This window comes from Vigna unguiculata, chromosome 8, assembly GCF_004118075.2.
Source record: "Vigna unguiculata cultivar IT97K-499-35 chromosome 8, ASM411807v1, whole genome shotgun sequence".
Lineage (NCBI taxonomy): Eukaryota > Viridiplantae > Streptophyta > Magnoliopsida > Fabales > Fabaceae > Vigna > Vigna unguiculata.
Genome location: NC_040286.1, coordinates 21,489,452 through 21,512,564, shown reverse-complemented (window position 1 = coordinate 21,512,564; position 23,113 = coordinate 21,489,452).

The following is a 23,113-nucleotide window of genomic DNA, read 5'->3' as shown; positions in this document are numbered from 1 at the left end:
TGTGTGTATATCAGATATCTAAACCTAGATAACCACAACTAGTTCAAAATAAAACAAAAACACATAACAAATGAAAAACTAGGATTTCATAAAACCCTGCAAGAACTATAACTGAGATTCATCAGGGAGAGCGAAAGTTGGAGTAACCGCGAAGAGCTTCTTGCGGCGAAGACAACTGGGGCTGGTGAGATTGACTGGGGAAGTGAAGCATGGAATCCCATTTTCCTGGTTTGGGGAATGATCATCATCTTGGGTTGGTGAAGATGAAGATGTTGGTGTTAACAACAACGCTTCATAGAGAGAAATTTTCTCTGCTCTGTGACTGTTTCTTGCTTTGATCTTTGAATCCCTGATTTTGGCCAATGCTCCTGGTTTGAGATACTTGTGGAACAACCTAGGACTTCTCCTCGGAGAGGATGTGGTTGTGCATAACTTTGTCATAGTCATGGCTGCTTTCTGAACAACATTTCAAAACAAAGTTGGAACATGAAAATGATGTGAGAAAGAGAATATAAATAGTGAATGAAAGGGTGCAAGAGAAGAATGAAAGGGTGTGAGAGGGTGTTTGAAGAGGAAAGTTTTGTAGCGGGAAACAACGGTTAGTTCTTTCATGGAAGAGCGTTGAGGGTTCAGCGTGGTAGCAAATATGGTGAAAAAGTTAATGTTTAATCAAGTTCATTGTTTATATTTTATTTTTTTTCTCAATTAAGTGAAATTTTCTTTCATAATTATTAATTGCAAATGAAAACTCAAACTTACATGTGTAATAATTATCAAAATAAAAATAATAATTAATGTAGTGAGAATGTTCAAACTTTTACCATGTTCACGAAAAATATGTATCTCTTGATATGTAAACTAATATAGAAATACAATATATGATGTGTTTGATAAAAGAAACATAAAAGTGGAATAAATTTTGGAATTTTAAATAGAAAGAAATAAAATAAAAGAATGCTTTTTAATTTTGTTAATTATTAATTATTAATTTTCTGTCTGTCTCTCCCTCTCTTCTTACTTTCTTTTCGATTAATAAAAAAGCAAATACATTTTTTCTATGTTTTCTTTCGCTCTTTATTATATTTCCTTTCTGTCTAAATATTATCACTCTCCTTATCTCTTCGAAATTCTTTTAATTTAGAATTAAAAGTTGTTAATAAATAAGAAAAATTTATCGGTATCAAATTTAAATTTATATACTTATGTGTTATCACCCATGCAACTTCTTATTTATTTATACTGGATTAAAACACACAAAAACAACTTAATGGGTTCTTAATTGAGTAGTATTGGAGTACAACATATATAAGCGCCTTTCTCATGAAAATATATGGTCGCATACTCATATAACAAGATCATAATACGAAGGATATAAGGAAAAATAGTTGCATTTTCGATGATATGTATATATAATCTATGTTCGGTGATGTCAAAGTCAATCAAATTGCGATGCTTAACGGTCAAGACCAAGTCAAAGCGGTTACTGCAGAATAATTTCTTTTCTGCTCTCCTGTACCAGTATATATATATATATATATATATATATATATTTTGTACTTTTCCCTTTCTTACTTACTTTTTTTGCTGTAACGACAAAACGTTTACCCACTAATAATACAAAATTCAGTTTCGTTTTCTTCTCCCTCTTGTTCATGACTCTCGTAACCTTTCAACCCTTATGCAATATCAGCCAACACCTCTATCCACAAGAATCAGGTTAAATAAGATGGTATCAGAGCTCTTCCCTTGAAGAGCTCTGCTGCGCATCACTCTGATCCTTTACCCTCTCTTTCCTGTTTCTGGTTTACTCTGTATTTTTTTTTTCGTTGTCTGTTTCTTCCTTTCTTCACCATGGCGTCGCAAGATGATTCCAAGATTGTTGCTGGAACTAGTGATTTCAATGCTCCGCACAGTTTTCTCTACCTTCATCCCAGCGAGAACCCAGCAATTTCTTTGGTTTCACCTGTTCTGGAATCTCACAACTATCATTCGTGGAGCAAGTCGTTTGCCACTGCCCTCAGTGCGAAAAACAAGGTCGAATTCATTGACGGCACCACTCCTGAACCTGCCAAAACTGATCCTTCACACCAAGCCTGGAAGAGATGCAACAATATGGTTGTGTCTTGGTTAACCCATTCCGTTTCACCCTCTATCAGACAGAGCATACTATGGATGGATAAATCTGAGGATATATGGAGAGATCTTAAATCCAGGTTCTTTCAAGGAAACCTCCTTCGTATATCTGAATTGCAATCGGAAGCTTCTTCCCTTAAACAAGGAAATGCCTCCGTGACTGAATATTTTACCAAGATGCGCGTTCTTTGGGATGAACTAGATAGCTTTCGCCCAGATCTGATTTGCAGTTGTTCAACTAAATGTTCTTGTGATCTTGCTGGAATTTCTCATCAAAGGAAGACGGAGGACCACGCTATGCAATTTTTGAGAGGCTTGAACGAACAGTACAACAACGTCACGTCTCATGTTTTAATGATGGACCCAATCCCATCTATTTCAAAGATCTTCTCCTATGTTGTTCAGCAAGAAAGGCAGATCGGAGGACACAACTTCTTTAATGGGGTCGAAGCCAAGATTAATAGCACCACTGCTACTTGTAGCTATTGCAAGAAAGCTGGTCACACCGAGTCTGTCTGCTATAGGAAGCATGGGTTCCCTGGCAACAACAATACTGAAAACAAAAACACAAGGTATGCTAAAAAGGTTTGCTCTTTTTGTGGTCGCAATGGGCATACAATAGAAAATTGTTACAAGAAGCATGACTTTCCACCTGGATATAAAGCAAACAACAAGAACAATGATGTGAATAGTGTGGACACCATTCAGGAAACTAAGAATGAATCTGGTACAGAAGACCAAGATTTTAAATTGTCACAGCAGCAATATCACGCACTCATGAGTCTACTAAAGCAAAACAGTGGTAATAACACTGATAACGTATCTGTTAATCAGGTTGGTCCTATTGTTTCCTGCAGCATGAACCAAGGTAAAAATAATTGTTTTTCTTTGACTGGTTTGAACAATCATAATAATTGGATTATAGATTCTGGTGCCACAGACCATATAAGTTGTTCCCTTTCGAATTTGATTTCTTCAAAACAGATATCACCTATAAAAGTTAGTCTACCTGATGGAACAAAAGTTCAAGCTACACATTTAGGTGTTGCCAAGATTTCTGAAAGATTATACATAAGAGATGTTCTTTTCGTCCCTGCTTTTTCATATAACTTGATATCTATCTCCAAACTTGTTTCACACTCCGACTACTCTGTTATCTTCAGCACTAACACTTGTGTTATCCAGGACAAGATGTCAATCAAGAAGATTGGTATAGCTGATCTTCAATCAGGATTATACATACTAGCGGGTGATAAAGAAGATGGAAACAGTCTCTCTTCACAAATTTGCAACAGTGCTGTGAGTCAGAATGTTTGGCATATTCGGCTTGGACATCCTTCTCGTCAAAGGATGGCTATTCTTAATAAGAGGTTCCCCTATATAAGTCTTCCTGATACTACAAGTTGTGATATATGCCACCTAGCTAAACAACGTAAATTGACTTTTCCTGTTAGTACTTCATATGCTTCCTCTATTTTTGATCTTGTGCATGTAGACATTTGGGGCCCATGTGCTATGACTTCCATGAACGGTGATAAATACTTTCTTACCATTGTAGATGATCATTCTCGTTTTACTTGGGTGCATATCATGAAAAATAAAGCTGAAACTCGTGTCCACCTAACCAATTTTGTTTTCATGGTTAAAACTCAATTTCAGAAAAAGGTTAAAATTATCAGAACTGATAATGGTTTGGAATTTAACATGTTGCAATTCTTTAACACTGAGGGCATCACTCATCAGACAAGTTGCATTGAGACTCCTGAGCAAAATGGGTTGGTTGAAAGAAAACACCAACATATTTTAAACGTCACTCGTGCCTTATTATTTCAATCAAATTTACCTAAAAATTTCTGGAATTATGCTGTCCAATATGCTGTAACTTTAATAAACTGCTTGCCCACTCCTTTTCTTAAAAATTCTAGTCCTTTTGAGATCTTGTATGACCATTCTTTCAATATGAATCAGCTGCACGTTTTTGGATGCTTGTGCTATGTTTCTACTATATCTGCCAATCGGACTAAACTTGATCCCAGAGCAAGATCAGGCCTGTTTCTTGGACTCAAACAGAATGTAAAAGGATATATTGTGTATGATTTAAAATCACATAACATTCATGTTTCTAGAAATGTTGTTTTTTATGAAAGTCAGTTTCCTTATAAAGCTCAAAATCATGAAAACTTTCCTGAAAATGACACTACTGTTGCTGTTCCTGAACAAATCAATACTTATGATTTAGATCTTCCTCAAACCAGTATACCCAATAATGACTGTAATACTGAAAATGATGGTGTTCACACTCAAAATGATATTGATGATATTGTTTCCAGTGAAACTGACGCAACCCAGCTTGAACAAACTATTAATTCTGGTACTGAAGATAATTTTCTGAGGAGATCTAATAGGCATAAAACTGTTCCTGCCTATTTAAAAGATTTCCACACTTCTTTTACGACTAAATCTAAGAGTAATTCTAGATACCCCATTGATGCTTATGTTTCCCTAGCAAGGCTATCTCCTTCCTTTAAACAGGTTATCTGTTCCATTGACTCTCATGAGGAGCCTGATTCATATGAAGCTGCTTCCCAACACAAGCACTGGCAGACAGCCATGAGTGAAGAATTGACAGCCCTTCAACAAAACAAAACTTGGACAGTGACTTATTTGCCCAAAGGGAAACGTGCCATTGGATGCAAATGGGTATACAAGGTTAAATACAAAGCAGATGGCAGCATAGAACGCTATAAAGCGCGCTTGGTGGCAAAGGGGTACACACAAAAAGAAGGTCTAGATTACTTACACACATTCTCACCTGTGGCCAAGATCACAACCATCAGGTTAATTCTTTCCCTAGCTTCCATACATAATTGACATTTAAAACAACTAGATGTTAATAATGCTTTTTTACATGGTGACTTAGATGAAGAAGTTTACATGCATTTGCCTCCAGGTTTTAATGAACATGATAAAAACCTTGTTTGTCACCTTCATAAGTCTTTATATGGCCTTAAACAGGCTAGTAGGCAATGGTACTCTAAGCTTTCTGAATTCTTATGTTCCCATGGATATAACCAATCCTTTGCTGATCATTCTCTATATCTCAAATTTAACAAATCCCGCATCACTGCCTTGCTTATTTACGTTGATGATGTTATCTTAGCGGGAAATGATATAGATGAAATCAATGCCATTACTGATTTGCTCAACTGCACTTTTAGAATTAAAAATCTAGGAAACTTGACATATTTTCTTGGTTTTGAGATTGCAAGGAACAATAAAGGCATTCATTTATGTCAGCGGAAATACACCATAGACATTCTAAAAGAAGCTGGAATGCTGGGATCTGCTCCCATGCCAACGCCTATGAACTTTTCCAGACACAAGAGCACAAACATAGGAGAACCTCTCGTAGATCCTACTCCCTTTCGTAGACTTCTTGGTCGTCTTATATACCTCACGAACACCAGACCAGATATCACCTTTGCTGTTCACCACTTAAGTCAGTTCATCGCAGCCCCTACCACCTTACATCATCAAGCTTCCATGCGAATTCTGCGTTACTTAAAGCGTCATCCAGGACAAGGGATCTTTTTTGATTCCACCAGTAATCTTCAATTAAAAGCCTTCTGCGACTCCGATTGGGCTGGCTGCCCTACAACAAGACGATCAGTAACTGGCTACATCATCTACATTGGCAACTCTCCCATTTGCTGGAAATCCAAAAAGCAACAAACTGTCTCTAGAAGTTCTTCCAAGGCAGAATACCGTGCTATCGCTTCCACCACATGTGAGATTCAATGGCTCCATCACCTTATGCAAGACTTAAAAATTGATCACCAACAACCATCCATTCTTTACTGTGACAACTTATCAGCAATACAAATTGCTTCCAACCAAGTCTTCCATGAAAGGACAAAACATATAGAGATAGATTGTCATTTGATAAGAGAAAAGATCAAGAAAGGGGTCATCAAGCTACTCCATATCAATACTCAACACCAACAAGCAGACATTTTGACTAAAGCTCTCTCCCCTGTTGTTTTCCACAATCTTATGACCAAGCTTGGGCTCCTCAATATATACGCCCAGCTTGAGGGGGGCTGTCAAAGTCAATCAAATTGCGATGCTTAACGGTCAAGACCAAGTCAAAGCGGTTACTGCAGAATAATTTCTTTTTTGCTCTCCTGTACCAGTATATATATATTTTGTACTTTTCCCTTTTTTACTTACTTTTTTTGTTGTAACGACAAAACGTTTACCCACTAATAATACAAAATTCAGTTTCGTTTTCTTCTCCCTCTTGTTCATGACTCTCGTAACCTTTCAACCCTTATGCAATATCAGCCAACACCTCTATCCACAAGAATCAGGTTAAATAAGAGGTGATGATGTTATTTTATACAATGATAAAGTGTTGCATGAGGATATAGTTTAAATTGATATGGAGGGGTGAAAGGAGATTGACATGCCAAGATGTAGTCAAACGACTAACTTTGAATGATATAAACATGATGTCAAAAACCAAGTGAGCAAGTCTTTATACATAGATAGAAAGCAAAGAGAAATGAGCATAACTACCTTGGAAGATGAAATGATGGATTATACAAATCTTGCACTGACCTCCTCTCTCAACCCCACCCCAATACCAATCCTTAATTACACATTCCTTTACAACAAAATGTGTTGCTTTCATTATGATGTTGTCACTAAAAGAATGTGGTCCTTTTGCGTATGCAAAAAATGGACGCCACCAGGTCAAAATCGACATAATAGGAAGATTGCATTGATCCAACGACGGTAAGGTGGTCCACGTTGATTACATGGATGCAAAGCTTGTTTGCGTCAGTGTGTTACTTATCATTGGCTTAACTGATGAAAATGTATACAAATTATAATAATAATTTCCTACGTGTGGGCCAAGCGTACGAAAGACTGAAATAAATTACCATTCGAGTGAGGTTTGCATGAGCTAACCCGACGAAAAGGCATAAAAATATAATAATAATTGTGTCTGCGTGGGCAAAGCCCGAGATAGATTCAAATAAAAAAATTAAATGGAGAATTTAACGCATTTGAGTGGGTGTTGCATAGGTTAAGCCGAGCAAACTATATATTGAAACTAAATCATTGGCATCGACCTTACATGGGCTTCGCCCATGCAAATGCTTGCAAATTTTGGCATGAAACATTTGTTTCCAGGCACATCCTAGGACCTGCATCCAATCTCAGAACTTGCATAAAGAAAAATTTCAAGCAATCTAACAATCTAGCAATTCAGAATATCATTTCATTCATTTAGATGAAATCGCAAACATAAAATTAAGTGCATTATGACTTTAATTAGATCAAATTACAATAGTCACACAAAATCCATAAGCCTAAGGTCCAAATAAGATAACTCCAATGATATTGTCATTATAGTCACATTGGCATTACATTCAAAATTTTAATACTTAGCCTATAAAACCTCATAGCAACCACATCCAAGTCATAATCCACAACGAAAGAGAGAAGGATTGCACTGAAACTTGAAAAATGAAAAACAAAAATGTAAGAGATTAATCTTTGTAGCTACATTATAAGTATGCTATAATATAATTAAGAAAGTAAATTTTTAAAAAGTATATGCACAATTTGAACAAAAACAAAGATGTACCATCTTCAAGGAACAAGCTGATCATCCAAGTCTTCATCATAATACGAATGCACGTGACTAGTGTCGGTTGAAGTGTCTACAACTTGTTTCTCCAACATCATGACTAATTGTTGCGTGATCAAACTTAATTCTTCTTGAACGAGAACATATTTCTTATTAGTTTCATCAGCTCTCATATTAAAATTGATAGAACTCAAACAAATATTAAAATATTGAAGTAATTAATAAGATTAATAAGATTAATATTGAAATAATAGTATTGGTGAAATTGATTATATTGAACCGAATGAAGATGGAAGAATAAAAAGCTTTATGAAAAGTTACATAATCCAAAATTAAGCAGGAAAATGAAGTACTTGACAAAATCACCATGATGTGACAAAACCATAAAATAAGTATTATACTTGCTCACCTGTCCCTCTAATTAAAAAGCAACAATAATTGCATTCATTACTTGACAAAATCCCTTTCTTACATTTTTCAAGTCAATGATTACTATGATTTTTTCTATTTTGGTATAGCATGGTTGTAATTGGTTGAGAAGCTAAAATAGAACCCATTAAAACATGCATGTTTCTCACTCTTTTGCATAATTCCATCACACAGGAAAAGAAAAATAAACTAAAATACCTATCAACAAAAAATTAGTCCTGTAAAGCTAAAACTAATCACCAAATGATGTACATATATGTATCAACCATTCATGCAAAAATATTACTTAATTATTATCCCAAAATAAAATTGACCTTGTGCAGGCCAACAAAACTTTGACGTCCACACAAGTGTCTACTTCATCCCAATACTCACAAGATCACCTTCAATCACAACACCACCTAATTCTAAATGGAAAATGAGATAAAAAATCAAATAATATACAGTTTAACACCTATTCAAAATGAAGTTCACCACCAAATCGAAACATAGCTCACCATGACATGACGCACCTTAGGTTCACGATTTCTGCTTGCAAAAAACCCTACCTTTCCACCTAAAACTCTTAAACAAAAAAAATATTCAACAAATGTACATCAATCAATAATGCAGTAATGAACTTCAATCAATAATGTAGTAAATGGGACTTCAAGCACTATATATCTACCATGATCACCTTTTGTGATCTATATATATATATATATATATATATATATATATATATATATATATATATACACACGCTCGCTTGCTGTCTTGTTCTCTGCCGCGAACTGGGATCGCTCGCCAGCTAGGTCAGATTGGAGCAAGAATTTTTGAGAACATATTACCCATATTCGGGGACAAGGGGCGGAACGACCTCTCGATCTGCTTACTGCAGTCCAGGAATAAAAACGTCGTCTAGGCATTCCTTGTTGCTACGATCTCCCCGACGCCTAGGACGTTGTCTGGGCCAAGAGCCATAGTTAATTGCTGTTTCCATTTGGTTTGGTTGGTTGTTTTTTTCTTGTTGTTGATACCGGCAAGACATATATATATATATATATATATATATATATATATATATATATGTGTGTGTTTCAGTTTAGCCTTGCAGAGGAGGTGCTCATAAGAATGTTATTAATTGTTTTGTCTTCTTTTTAAAGGTTGAGACAACCCAACTGTCCCATTTAAATTTATCTTTGTATTGCTAATAAAAAACCTTCATATATCCATTTAACCTTAAAATTTTAATAAATTTAACCTTACAAATTTAATAAATAAAAAGTTAAATAAAAGTTTTAAAAAGGCTTAATTAGTCAGATGATACTCACTTTCGTTCGGATGTGTCATTTTGGTCGCCGCTTTTAAAAACGTGTCAATTACATCCCAACTTTTGAAAAACATATGTTTTAATTAGATTATTTTCAGAAAAAAAATATTAACAACGTGCCAATTATCAGTCTATGATATTTTTCTTTCTTTTATTTATTTTTTAATTTTAAGAAAATTATTATGTGTCAGATCTCTATTGACATGTGATACTGTATTACATGTGACAAGTTGAAAAATAGATAAATAATATATATTTATACATTTAAATAACTAATGACCTTCACATATACAATAATAAAAACAAAAATGTATAGTAGATTCATATATTCATTGTAATGCCTTACATGATAAATAAAAAGTTAATAAAAGTATTGAAAATGAAAATAAAGAATATAATATTACTTAATGTTATGAAATAGATAGATATAAGAGTAAAAGTAATTAATAATCATATAAAAATCAGAAACAAAATGTGTAATAATAGTATATTATTACAAATTTAAAAAATAAAAACTTAAATAAAAATATTTAATAAATTGAAAATAAAAATAGTTAAATAATTAAAAGCATTGACGCATTTAAACTTTTTCAATATAAGTTTTTTTTTTTGTATTTTGGAATGATCCATTGATTCACACTTCTTTCCGAATAACAAGCAACACCATTTAATAGTTTGCTGGGAAAGTTATAAAAGAAGAAAGATAGTTTTTTCTAAGTATTGGAAACATATTTAAATATTTTATAATAAAAAGGGATGTTTAATGCTTTCAGAATTCATTCTATAGTTCCACCATGGGACTGTTTTCTAGAAAGATGAGTTTTCTTGGAATCTTGCTCATTTGTTGTTTCTTTTTGTCTTTGTAAGGGCGCATGATGATCAGTTGGTCATGATTTCAGTAAAAGCAGGCTTATACATATTAACAAAACAATATTTTTTGTGAAGAACAAAGAAATATTCCGTGCATGCTTTCATCAAACATCACTCTTGTCAATGAATGATATTAAAAATGCAATCAAAAAACATTATTATTGGAAATCAATGATATTATAAAGGCATAATTTGCCAATTACTGATAATATTCATTTAATTACCCCAACCCACATTTGTCTATAGATATGGCACCTTCATATACTTTTATATTCATATTTTCTTATGCTTTTATTGATTTGAGCATCGAAGAATCTTCTATTGGTGGATGTTTCCTATTTGATTGAGCTGCTGATTACAGACCTGACATTATCTTAGAGAATTTCCTCTCATTTTCGATAAGATCATTTAGCACCTACCGTGGGACTGAGTAAAGTTTGTCTCCGGCCAATATACTTATGGTATTGACTAGAAGCAAAATTGTTGCATCCTCCTTAATTACACCTTACATGGACAAATCAAGTGGAGCCTTGAAGCCATCCTACGAAGGAACGAAGAGAATCTCCAAAGAAACATTAGTAGGATTGTAGGGCAATATTGATAAAGACATGGAGACGTTGAAGGTACAACACCAAGAAGAGATGATGCAACACTGAAACAACCTCTAGGCATTCTAGGAACATGTGGCCCAATCTAATCTAAAAACCAAACATTTGGAAAAGGGAGGTGGTGTTCCCACACTAGAGGGCAAGATGTCACAATGAGGGTCCTGAGTCATTGACCTAAATCAACCTTTTAAGAAGATTCATTTTCTCCTCTGAAAGACATAATGAAGGAAAACATTGAAGGTTTTCACCTATTCAAGCTTGAGGTGATGGCGACTCAGTTGCCTAACAAGTGAAAGTGGCCCAACATGATCAAGTATGAATCCTCATCAAACTCAGAAGCCCACGCCAAAGTGTACTTGACTCAAGTAAGGCATTTCTCCGAAGATTCGGGAGTACATTGCCATCTGTTCTCGATGACTCTAACGGGTCTTGCCTTGGAACGATATTATTCTTTACCCATAAACTCTATTGATTCTTTGACATTTTTTTGGCAAGGTTCTTAACTAGGTTCGTCGACTACAAAACAATGGTTACAAGCTTGACTTCGTCAATTGTGCATGGAGACAATGAATCACTAAGATAATACATGGTCTGCTTCGCGAAAGAATCGTTAAAAATTCCTGACCTACATCCCACAATAGTCATCCATTCTCCCATGGTCAACCTCAAGCCAAGAAAATTCTTAGACACATTATATGTTGACTCCATAGAAACCATGGATGAGCTTAGGCAAAGGGCAACGAGGCATATGAGCATTGAAGAGAGCATAGAGGTTTCAAAAAGGAATGATGAAACTGTAAGACCCGATAAATTTAAATAATTAAATAAATGATTATTTAATAAATGCGGATAGCGGGAACCTTTATGGCATTTAATATTGAGATTTATGATGTGGAATAATACTAGCTCAAATGGTTGAGAGTATTTAGGCATGTTGAGAGGACTTGGGTTCGAGTTCTATGTATGCTAATTGTGTATTAATTTAATTTGGCCAAATTTTATTTTTGGCATGAATGAGTAGGATCAGAAAAACCATAGCCGTCTTAAGGAGCAAATGGCGAGTTACACGTTCCGTGCCGAGATGTGAGGTGCAGGTGGTGATGATCACCCTGGGGTATACGCTAGCATCCTTGACAGGAACTAGAGATTACTTCCTGAAGAGAGGAGATGCGTCTTCGAATGAACCCTTGAACCTAACCCTCGTAAGGAGGGTCTTGGCTTATTCCTCGATCGGATTGAATGGAGAACTGGTGACCTTGGGTGAGGGGCACGAAGGGAAAGGTATAATTCGTCTTACTTTCCAGTCTCCCCCAAGAGTTCCCGAAAGGGCCACTTATAAGTAAGACACTATCTTAGATTCTATTACTATATTATTTTATTAATTGATGTATGTAGTTTCACAAAATAGAATAATTACGGGAATTGAATTCAGGTTGAAAAGCGCGAGACACAGAGTCAGGGGAGGCTAGGAAACCACAAGGTAATGGCAATTGAATGACCATTAAACCTAGTCTTAATGAAAATTTCGCTTTTGTAATTAAGTGAATTAAAGCATGAGCTGCAAAGTGAAAATAAGAGTGGAATTAAGGTAAGAAGGTACCATTTTGATAGACACTAGTAACCTACACTAAAAAAGAGTGCTGAGAGGGAAATTGGAAGCCTATTTATGTGGGAAAAGTAGAAGGATTCAAGAAGTGAGACGTTTGCTATCACTAAGGATGGTAAGCATGCAATTGGGAGCTAGGAATCCAGATTAGGGGAGCTGCACTTCGTGCTTTAACCTTTAATTATATAATTGTGTAATGTATGGGATGCATTTGTGTGTTTTGTTTCTGCCAGGTTTATAGATTTTTCATGTTTCTAGAATGATGTTCCCGCCAGACGACGCATGATGTTTGAACTAAGATTATGGGTTCTGCCCAGAAATTTCCTGGCGGCAATATAGCCCTGTCATGCGATACAAACTGGATTGGTTCATTTTCTGCGACTTTGTGGTTTCTGTTTGAACGTACACCTTTGGTTTTGGGTAGTTTTATGCATGATAGATGAACCTTTGTTAAATTCTATATGTTTGAGTGCTTTTAAATTGATCACCATAGGTGCAACAAGGACCGCTGAGCGGTGGTTTCCTATTGCCAGGTGCCAGGTCTCTGGTTTTGTTTTGCTGGGCGGCAGGATCTAGTCGTTGGGAGACTACATTTTTCTAGTTTGCATAGTTTTCATAAAACTGTGTTTCCCAGTTTGTTAACCATTCGATTTAGCTGAAATTTTGATAGGTGATCGTTAACATTTTGTTCTCTACTTTGAAAGGTGGAGATTTGAATTGCAGGATAGTAGGTAGAGATATGTGTTACTCATGATTTTTGGTTTGATTTCCCTAAGAGTGGGATTAATATTGTATGCTTATGATGGACTGGAATAGGATTCTATGTTTTAGGGTTCGCACAGGTGCAGGAAGGATCTGGGTTCTGCCCAAAAACTGATGCACCGCTTGACGCTGCATACTTGCCGCCAGGCGAAACAAGTGTAGTGGAAGCTCCTTGTGATTTTGTCTACTTGGGTTTTGTTGGGGCCTATTCTGACCGTGCATGGAGTAGGGATAAATGCAAAAATTTTAGCATTGTGATTATAATGAATGGTATGTAGATGCAAAAATTGGTGAAATGTGTGAAATTATATGCATAAGTGATGATGCAAATTGAGACTTAATATATTGAATTGGTAAAAATAAATGTTATTATAGGTAATGGTTAAGGTGAGTTATATGCTTTAGGTTAATAAATGAGAAGGTGGTTGCTAACTTATAAGGTATAAGAACATGTTGATTATTGGCTCCACATAAGTGTTGGCATGAGTATAAATGGATGTGCATTTGTGAACTTATGTTATCGAATTGCATAATGTGTTGGTTGTAATCTTGAGTTAAGCTGATAATTATAGAAATGTAAATAGTTAGTTTGGATGCATATTTGAGAAGGTTGAGGTGTTACACTTTGCGTTGAGGTGCTAAGTTAGAAGCTGACACGCTATTGATATAACGCCTGGTAGTACTGACTAGATTGTCAGGCGATAGAAGTACCAAGGATGTCCCTGGAACGAGTGGAGCCTGGCGGTGAGGTACCTCACGCCAGGCGATAGCCACTAAGACAATGGCTTTATTTTTGTTTGGCACCTAGCGATGAGAGGGTTCCGCCAGGCGGTGTGTGCTGGCATTTCGCTTAGCGGCTTATAGACAGCGCCAGGCAATAGTGCAGAGGGCAATGTTCTCTTTTGGCTTGCGTATTGTGTAGTTGTGATGTGGACTTGGACCAGGAGATGCTTAACAATGTCTTGAGTGGGCAGGTTCATGACTGGTGATCAACACATGATTAATATGAGCGGGGAGGTTCATATTAATGAGACTCTCGTGTGAGGATACGAGCGGGGATGTTCGTATGTTTCGTGCTCACACTTGAGGGTTGCTACGAGTGAGGAGGTTTGTAGCTGGATGGATAATGTGTGTTGGACTACAGGCGAAGAGGTCCGTAGAATTGGCCTATGAGCTGGGAGGTTCATAGAGGTTGGACCACGAGCGGGCAGGTTCGTGCGAGCATGATGTATCCAGGTCCATGGTCAAGTATTTGTATGGTGTGCTTGGAGTAGTAGTTTCAGGTGCATAATGAGATTTAAAGTTTTACACAACTTGTGGCTTATTTCATTGGATGTGCGTAGTCTACAAGGCTTGGGGTGATACCTTAAGGATGGACTTTGCTGGAGCATTTCTTGAGTTGTGGCTCGGAATGACATCCCTTGAGTTGTGCTCGGGATAGAGAGTAAACACGTGGCATTCCTTGTGTTGTGGCTCAGAATGACGTTCCTTGAGTTGTGGCTCGGAATGACATCCCTTGAGTTGTAGCTCAGGATAGAAGATGAACACTAGACATTCCTTGAGTTATGGTTTAGAATGGTATGTGTTACTTATGTGAGTGTGTGAGTTGTGGCTCGTACAGAGGGTCTCTACTCTGTAAGACCCGGGAAAATTAAATAATTAAATAAATAATTATTTAATAAATGCGAGTAGTAGAAGCCTTTATGACATTTAATGTTAGTTGTTGTGACGTGGAAAAGTGCTAGCTCAAGTGGTTGAGAGTACTTTGGTTGTGTGAAAGGACTTGGGTTCGAGTCCTATTATGTCATGTATGTGTTATTTGATTTATTATTAATTTTAATCATATGCATGATTATGTTGGGCGATACAGGTCTATGAGTTTTGAAGAGCAAAATGGAGTTATTGGTGGTAGTACAAAGCTAAGGTTAAAAGACCCAATTAAGCAAGGAATTCCAGGTTAGGGGAGCTCCTTTCCATGCAATTATATGATTATTGAGGCGAATTTCGTGTATATTGAAATGTGCAGTAATTATGTACCTTTGCCATGTAATTTTCTTGACAACATGCTACGAATTGGGTTGTGGAATTGTTTTGTTGTAATGTGATAAAACCCTTCTGAGTTTGTATGGAAATTATGGGATTTTATGTACTGATGGTGTATAAGGTCTGATTTCATATTTTTAGGTGACTAATTTGGTGTCCAAATCATGCACATAATGTTGTATCCTGAGATGAATTGTTTGGCATAGTAGAATGGGGTTTTGGGCATGTTGGGATAGGTTTCTGCGTGCATTACAGGGAGGGTAAGTGCTATTCTTGCTCAAGCTAACTAGGCTCGCCTAGTCGAGAATAGCAGAAACGAAATTCTGGGCTGTGTTTGCACATCTCGCTCAGGCGAGAGCAGCCCGCGTAGGCGAGAAATCGCGTGGTGGTGAGGTTATGCTCGAGGGTCTCGCTCAGGCGAGGAGCCCATGGTTTGAGCGATAGAGTACCTCGCTCAAGCAAGAGGTACTCGCCTAAGCGAGGAATTGCAACTGAGGAGTGTGTGTTATAATGTCTCGCCGCCTAGGCGAGTGATGTTGTGTTGAGTGAAGGGAGATCTCGCCCAAGCGAGACGAGCTCGCCTAAGCGAGTCTTCGCACGTAAACCATGGTAGCATGCTCGCTCAGGCGAGTAAGCTTAGCTTGAGCAGACAGGCCTAGTCGCTTAAGCTAACGCTTCTAGCCCAAGCGAGTTTAGTGCAATTTGTGGATATTGTTTGTACGCATTGATGCAAACGTGGATCAGGAGATGTTGTGCCTTTAGCGGGTAGGTTCATGGATGGTGATTGACATGTGATGGTATGAGCGGGGAGGTTCATACCCAATTACTATCCTGTGAGGATACGAGCGAGGTAGGTTTGTATGTTCTGTGCTCACATTTGAGAGATGCTGCATGCGGGGAGGTACGTAGCTGGTGGATCACATGTGTTGAACTACGGGCGAGCAGGTTCGTAGAGTAGGACTACGAGCGGGGAGGTTCGTAGAGGCAGGACCACGAGCGGGCAAGTTCGTGTGAGCATCATGAATCCTGAGTCCATGGCTAACTTTGTTGATTAAATTGGTGGTTTAAAAGCCTTGGGGGTATTAAGGATACGATTAAGGTCCAACTATAAGAATATCATTGAGTGTATTTGCAATATTGAATTGATATGTTTCTTATAATCTGTTGAGCTCACCCTTTCTGTTTGTGTTTGGCGATGATCGTGTAACTCGTTACACGGGAGCAGATGATAATACAGCGGATGCTGAGGGTGCTCAGACTGCAGAGTGAGGGCTAGCTGGGATAGAGCTAGGGATTTTTACTATTGCTTTTATGGTTTTATTTGGAACTTGTAATAACTTTTGATTTAATTTCCTTTGAGTAGTGTCGCATTGAATATTAAATTTTGTTTTTCCCGCGTTTGGGATGAATAATATTGTGACGTTTAAACTTCTTTTATATCTTCATATTTTAATTAAGTAAAATTCTTTAAGGATGTTACATACTCGATTGAGCAACCACAGGTTGTGGCCAGTGATGTGTTAATCTTTTGTCAGGAGTACGAACTGTGGTTCATATTGGGAGCTCCACCTGACGTTGCGGAGTGTTGTCCATAGCATGATTTCCCCCACATGTTCTACAAGTTGTGGCTTGTAGGTGGTGACAACAAAGGATATCTTAAGGTTTTCATTTCAAAGATGTTGAACATGGTGGTGGCCATGGTTTATGGAATCAGAGGATAGGATTCTTTAATGAGTGTGTGTGTGTGTGTGTGTACATTGATTTGTGATTATATATATGTTTATATGTTAGCTCACCCTATCTACTTGTGTTTGGCAATTATTGTGTAATTCGTTACACAAGAACAGATGATGTTGCAAGTGATGTTGGTGAGGCACAAAGCTGGAAAGGGGCTATATTTGGGAAAGCTTTTATGAAATTTTACTTGAGGATTTTCTTTTATGCTTTTGTAAACAATATTTCAATAGGTTTATGAACTTGTAATGATTAGTGGAAACTATATACGAGTTTATTAAATGTTTAAATTTTCCCGCATTTTGGGAAAAATATTTTAAATTAATGCGATCTTATTAATTATTCTATATTATTTCATTAAAATTTGTAATATCTGACTGGGATGTTACAAAAACCATCAACCTCGGCTAGAGGTCAAAGCGGATCACTCTTTAAGAAAAGAGGAGGAGTGAGATATGACACCTACACTCCCTTTAATTACAATAGAGAAATAGTCATGTAGGAGGCCTTCAACTTGGAACTAATATGATAGCCAAAGCCTTACCACTCCCCTCAATTTGCCGACCCAAATAAGAGGTTCACCTATCACCAAAACTTGGGACATACGACGAGAGCATGCACCAGAGTAAAAGACTTGATTGAGGAACCCAACCAAGTCGGAGCTCTAAGCCCATTTATATATAACGCACCGGGCTAATGGAGCCGAGGTCGAGGTAGAGGAGATTGACATGGAGGAAGAGGAAGACCTCAGGGTGGCATTCAAGTCGAATATCGAGGATGGGGTCACGAGCCTCAATAGGAGCAGGGCACTCCGAAACCTGCCCTAGAACAAACAAAACCTTAGCAAGATCTTGGTGAAGTGGGTGGCACGATTAACACTATAGCATGCAAATTCGCTATGGGAGGAAACTTCAATTGAGAACCAAGAATGCATTTGCATAGCATAAACTCAGTAAGTCTGATGCCCCCCTTCCCCACCATCTCCCATCCATTACTTTCACAAGCGAAAACTTATGTATAAGCGATCCAACGTAAGTTAATTTTTTCGTCATAAGGGTCACCATGGCCAATTATCATACACTAACAGTTAGGTACGTCATAGTGGAAGCAAATACATATTATAATGCCCTTATTGAATAACGTATGTTAAACCATTTGGTTTTTCTTGTCTCGACACCTCATATGGCAATGAAATTCTGAACCGATGATGTCATCGTTATGACACTTAAAGTTAATCCCAAGATAGCAAGAGAATGTTATGGCTTAAGCTTGAAAGTCGCACCATATACCATTAAAGTTGTTGCCGCCATACATCACCTTGAGGGTCAATGTGAATATATCGCCAAACAAGGGTTACAATGATATAATGTGGAGATCGGTAGCCGAGCCACCGCGTCCAAAGAGGTTGACCTAGATCCCTAGACAGAATTTGAAGAAAATCACCCTTCATTCCTTGAACCCTTAACCAGTTTTCAACTCAGCAATCACCCATATCAGTTCACCAACATCATCAAAAGCAACTACTCAAACCCTAAAAGACATACACTAGGTGTTGTTAAAGAACATTGATTTTTTTGTATAGAACCCAACCCATATGTCAGACATTGATCTCGACTTTGTGTAACAAAAACTTTCCATACTTGCCCAGACCAATAATAATAATAATAATAATGCATATAAGTGAGATTTACCTAAGAAATATGAAGCTCATACCACTTTTAATGTCACTGACCTTATGATTAGTCATTATTTTTCTCCATTCCACTAGCCTTTATGTACCCATTTGATAGTTGTTCAGTGCTTAATTGTTGTTCTTAGTGCATTTTCTCCTGTTGGGCTTTATTAGGCCACTGTTCCAAATTTGGGTTAATTTCACATTATTTGGCCTAATTTTCGTTTTTAATTATTTGTAGGTATTTGGGTAGAGCAAATTTTGGAGCTAGGACATTTATCTTAAGGTCAAGAGAGAGTTGCCACGTGATTTCCACATCATTGCCACATTTACGCCATGTTAGTCAGCCTGTCCACATCATTGGGCAAACATTTTCAACCTATAGTGGCGTTTTTGTAATTCTGAGTGGCATAGTGTCATTTTTGTAATTAGAAGTAGCAGATTTGATGTGACCACATTTTTAAGTAGGCAGCTAGGTTTTTGGCTCTCTTCTTCTTTCCTTTGGTAGCCTCCATTTTTGTTTTGGGTTTTCTGCACTTCGTTTTTGTACCACACCTAGCCAACTCGACCAAATAGTAATAAAACGATACATATATGCCAAAGCAGTCAAGTAGTCAACCTAGGCTGAGTTGGCCTGAGCCTTACCAGGCTAAACCGATAACCTAAACGTCTAGAGGAACAACCTGCACAAGACGACACATGACCAATGTAAACCGCCAAGGAAAGTAGTTGGCCTAGGTCTGCTACTCCAATATACTTAATAAAATCTAAGCCTCCCTAGTGTTCAATGGGTCCTCCTAAGGGCCTGGGTTAGGGCCCAGATCCACTTACAGCCCAAACTAAAGCCCAAGCCATGGCACGACCCATGACATAACCAAACATGATTAATGCTCTATAAATACACGTGGACCCCAATAATTAAAGGTATGCATTCATTACTCCATTAATCACAGATTTGACCTTTTGAGAGCTTTGACTTACTTGAGCTTCGGAGTTCCTTCTGCAGGTAACCCCTCCTGGGTCCAAGCTGACATGTATCAACCGAGAAGAAGCCAACTGAGGAGATAGCGGACTACATGGGTGAGGTGACGCTTGTGCCTAACTTATCTTGTTTGTTCTCTGCAGGAACAATTTTTGTTTTACAGATTGGTGATTCTACAAATTGCGTTTTTCATCTATTTTCAATTCGAATTTCGTTGGTTTGTTTCCTTTCATCTACTCTTTCACTTCCAATGCATTTTTTTTCTGTTTGAGATATTTTTCAAATTCTATGACTAGGTGAACTCGATTGCATTAATTCCTTGACGAAATTGAAATGAAACCATGAGATTGTTGGTCGTTTCTGGGTTGTGTTTTCATGATAAAATACGTTTTTGATGCATGCTTAATCTCAAATTTGTGTTTTGTTCACATTAATGGCTTGTATTCGTGGTTAATGTTTATGGGTTCTGTCATAGCTTGCTTAAATTTGTGGGTGTTAGCTGCCTGAAATTTGTTGTGCTTAATGACATAATGAATCCATGGTAATTTTCACTTAGTTGATTAACTTAGGGTTTATGAGAGCAAAAATCAAATAGAACAAGTAATTTGGTAATATGTGATTGGTGCATTTTCAATTGAATCTAGGAACCATTGCGTTTTATATAATTGTTAAATTTCTCTACAATTTTTCGAATTAAATTTTATGCGAATCCATCAAAAAACCCTTATTGGTGTTGTGTTTGAATCTGGAAATTAAGCTTTGGACGAAAATATTGGTCGTTGGGAGATGACTCGGTTCAATTTTCACATATTTCATTTAATCTGTTCTATTTGATCGGGTACGACCTCGATCAAATTTGGCACCATTGTCGGGGACCAACGTTTTCGTTCATAGTATTTTCAGTGTTGAGTGAGTTGTGTTTTTTGTGTTTCATTTCGTAAATTGTGGGATTAAGTGTGTTTGATGTTTTGGTTAGTCATGAGTGAATGTGTCACGGCGCATGAATAATGTCATTTCTAGAGTAGTGAGTAGTGCATGAATAGTGTTGAGTTCTTGCATTTAACTTGTGGAATTTTGTTTTGGCAGCTACGGTGCTTGTTTTGACTTGAAATTTTTTCTCCCCACTTCTAAGACCATGAACTTAATGGGAGAAATGGCTGGAGCAGTTGGTATGATGTGGTTTGAGAGATTGAAAAAAAAAATTGGACTGATTTTCAGTCCAACTTCAGAGGACCATAACTTTTGCTCTGGTTATCAGAATCACTATTATTTTATATGCATTTGGGGTGGAATATAATTTCCTACCTTACTAGAAACCGCTTTGCCGATTATCAAACTCGAATTCTCCAGAAAATGCCGTTTTCTATTTTTCATCAATAATTTTTATGATTTTTCTTCATTTTTTTCATTTTTGAAAAAAAAACTTTAAAAATACTTACACTTTGAGTTTTGAGCTGATTTTTTTTGTGGTATTGTGTGATCACTCAAGGACAATCCTACCAATTTTTTGTAGTTTTACCCTTTGTTATGTCGATACCACTAGAATTAATGTATTTTGGTGCATGACTAGGGGAAATCCAAGTGACTTACAACCCATTGATCCTGAGATTGATAGGACCTTCCACAAAGGAATTAGGCATAATAGGAATCCATCTGTGCATCCTGCATATTCTATTGCCTTTGCTGATTCACCTGATACACCTGTTTCTGTGCATTCTGATCATTTTGAGCATATTGTGCATTCTTGTCATTTTGACATTCATTTTGAAACTAATAACATGGCTCAACTTCCACCTCATGAGAGGACAATGAGTGAGCTGACTGCACTTAAGTTCACTTATGACTCATTGTACATTCAGTATCCTGAGGAGGAAGTTCCTTATGGTTTAAAAACTGGATTAATCCATTTGTTTCCAATGTTTCATGGCCTTGCAGGTGATGACCCATGTAAGCATCTGAAGCAGTTCCATGTTGTGTGTTCCACCATGAAACCCACTTATGTCCAAGAAGATCATGTGTACTTGATGGCTTTTCCTCATTCCATGGATGGCAATGTAAAAGATTGGTTGTACTACCTTGCACCCAGATCCATCATGAGCTGGGATGACTTGAAAAGACTTTTCTTGGCCAAATTCTTCCTTACATCCAGGACCATAACCATAAGAAAGGAGATTTTTGGAATCAAGCAGCAATCTGGGGAGAGTCTCTACGAATATTAAGAGAGATTCAAGAATTTGTGTTCTAGTTGCCCCCACCACCAGAATTTTTATGAAGGCTTGCACTATATGGATAGAAGCATGATTGATGCTCCAAGTGGTGGTGCTCTTGGTAATTCAACCCCAGCAGCAATGATGCAATTGATTGAGAACATGGCCTCTAACTCTCAACAATTTGGCGCAAGAAATGATGTCATTGTTGTTATGGGAGTTTATGATGTAGGAGATACCGAATACACTAAGAAGTTGAAGACCAAGATCGATGCTCTTACCACTTTAGTCAACCAACTTGTTGCGAATCAAATAGCTGCACCTTCTACTGCAAGAGTTTGTGGCATTTACATGTCAGTTGAGCATTTCACATATTCTTGCCACGCCTTGCAACAGGCCACGACTTCTACACCTTCTGATACTCCTCAAGCCTATGTTGCAAACATTTTCAACAATAGGTTACCCCAACAACACCAGCAAAACCATGATTTGTCCACCAACAAATACAATCCAGGTTGGAGAAATCATCCTAATTTGAGATTGGGCAACGAACAACAATAGCAAAGCCAACCGATTCAAAATGTGCAACCACCTCCTCACCAACAACAAAGAGTTGCACCTACACCACAAGATGCCCAAGTTCCACCTATCCCTACTCCTACCCCCGCTCCTGCTGCACCTTCATTTTCTACTTCATTGGAGGAGTTAGTCAGGATGATGACCCTTCAAAATATGCAATTTTAGCAGGAGACTAGAGCTTCAAGCACAGGCTCAGAATTCTGACAAGCTACCATCATATATACTTGAAAATTCGAGAAATGTGAGTGCTATCACATTGAGATCTGGGAAGAAGATTGAAGTTCCCATTGCTCAGCCCACACCTGAAAAGGAAGTCGACCATGCCACACTTCAAAGAAAGCGTGATGCTCATGCAATCGATCCTTCCACATCTAGTGTGACTCCTACGCCTTCCACCTCTACTGTTGCACCTTCCATCCCTCTTCATTTCCCGCCAAGAGCCATTCCAAGAAAAAAGATTGAAGAGGTTGACAGGGAGATCTTAGAAACATTCAGGAAGGTGGAGATGAACATACCT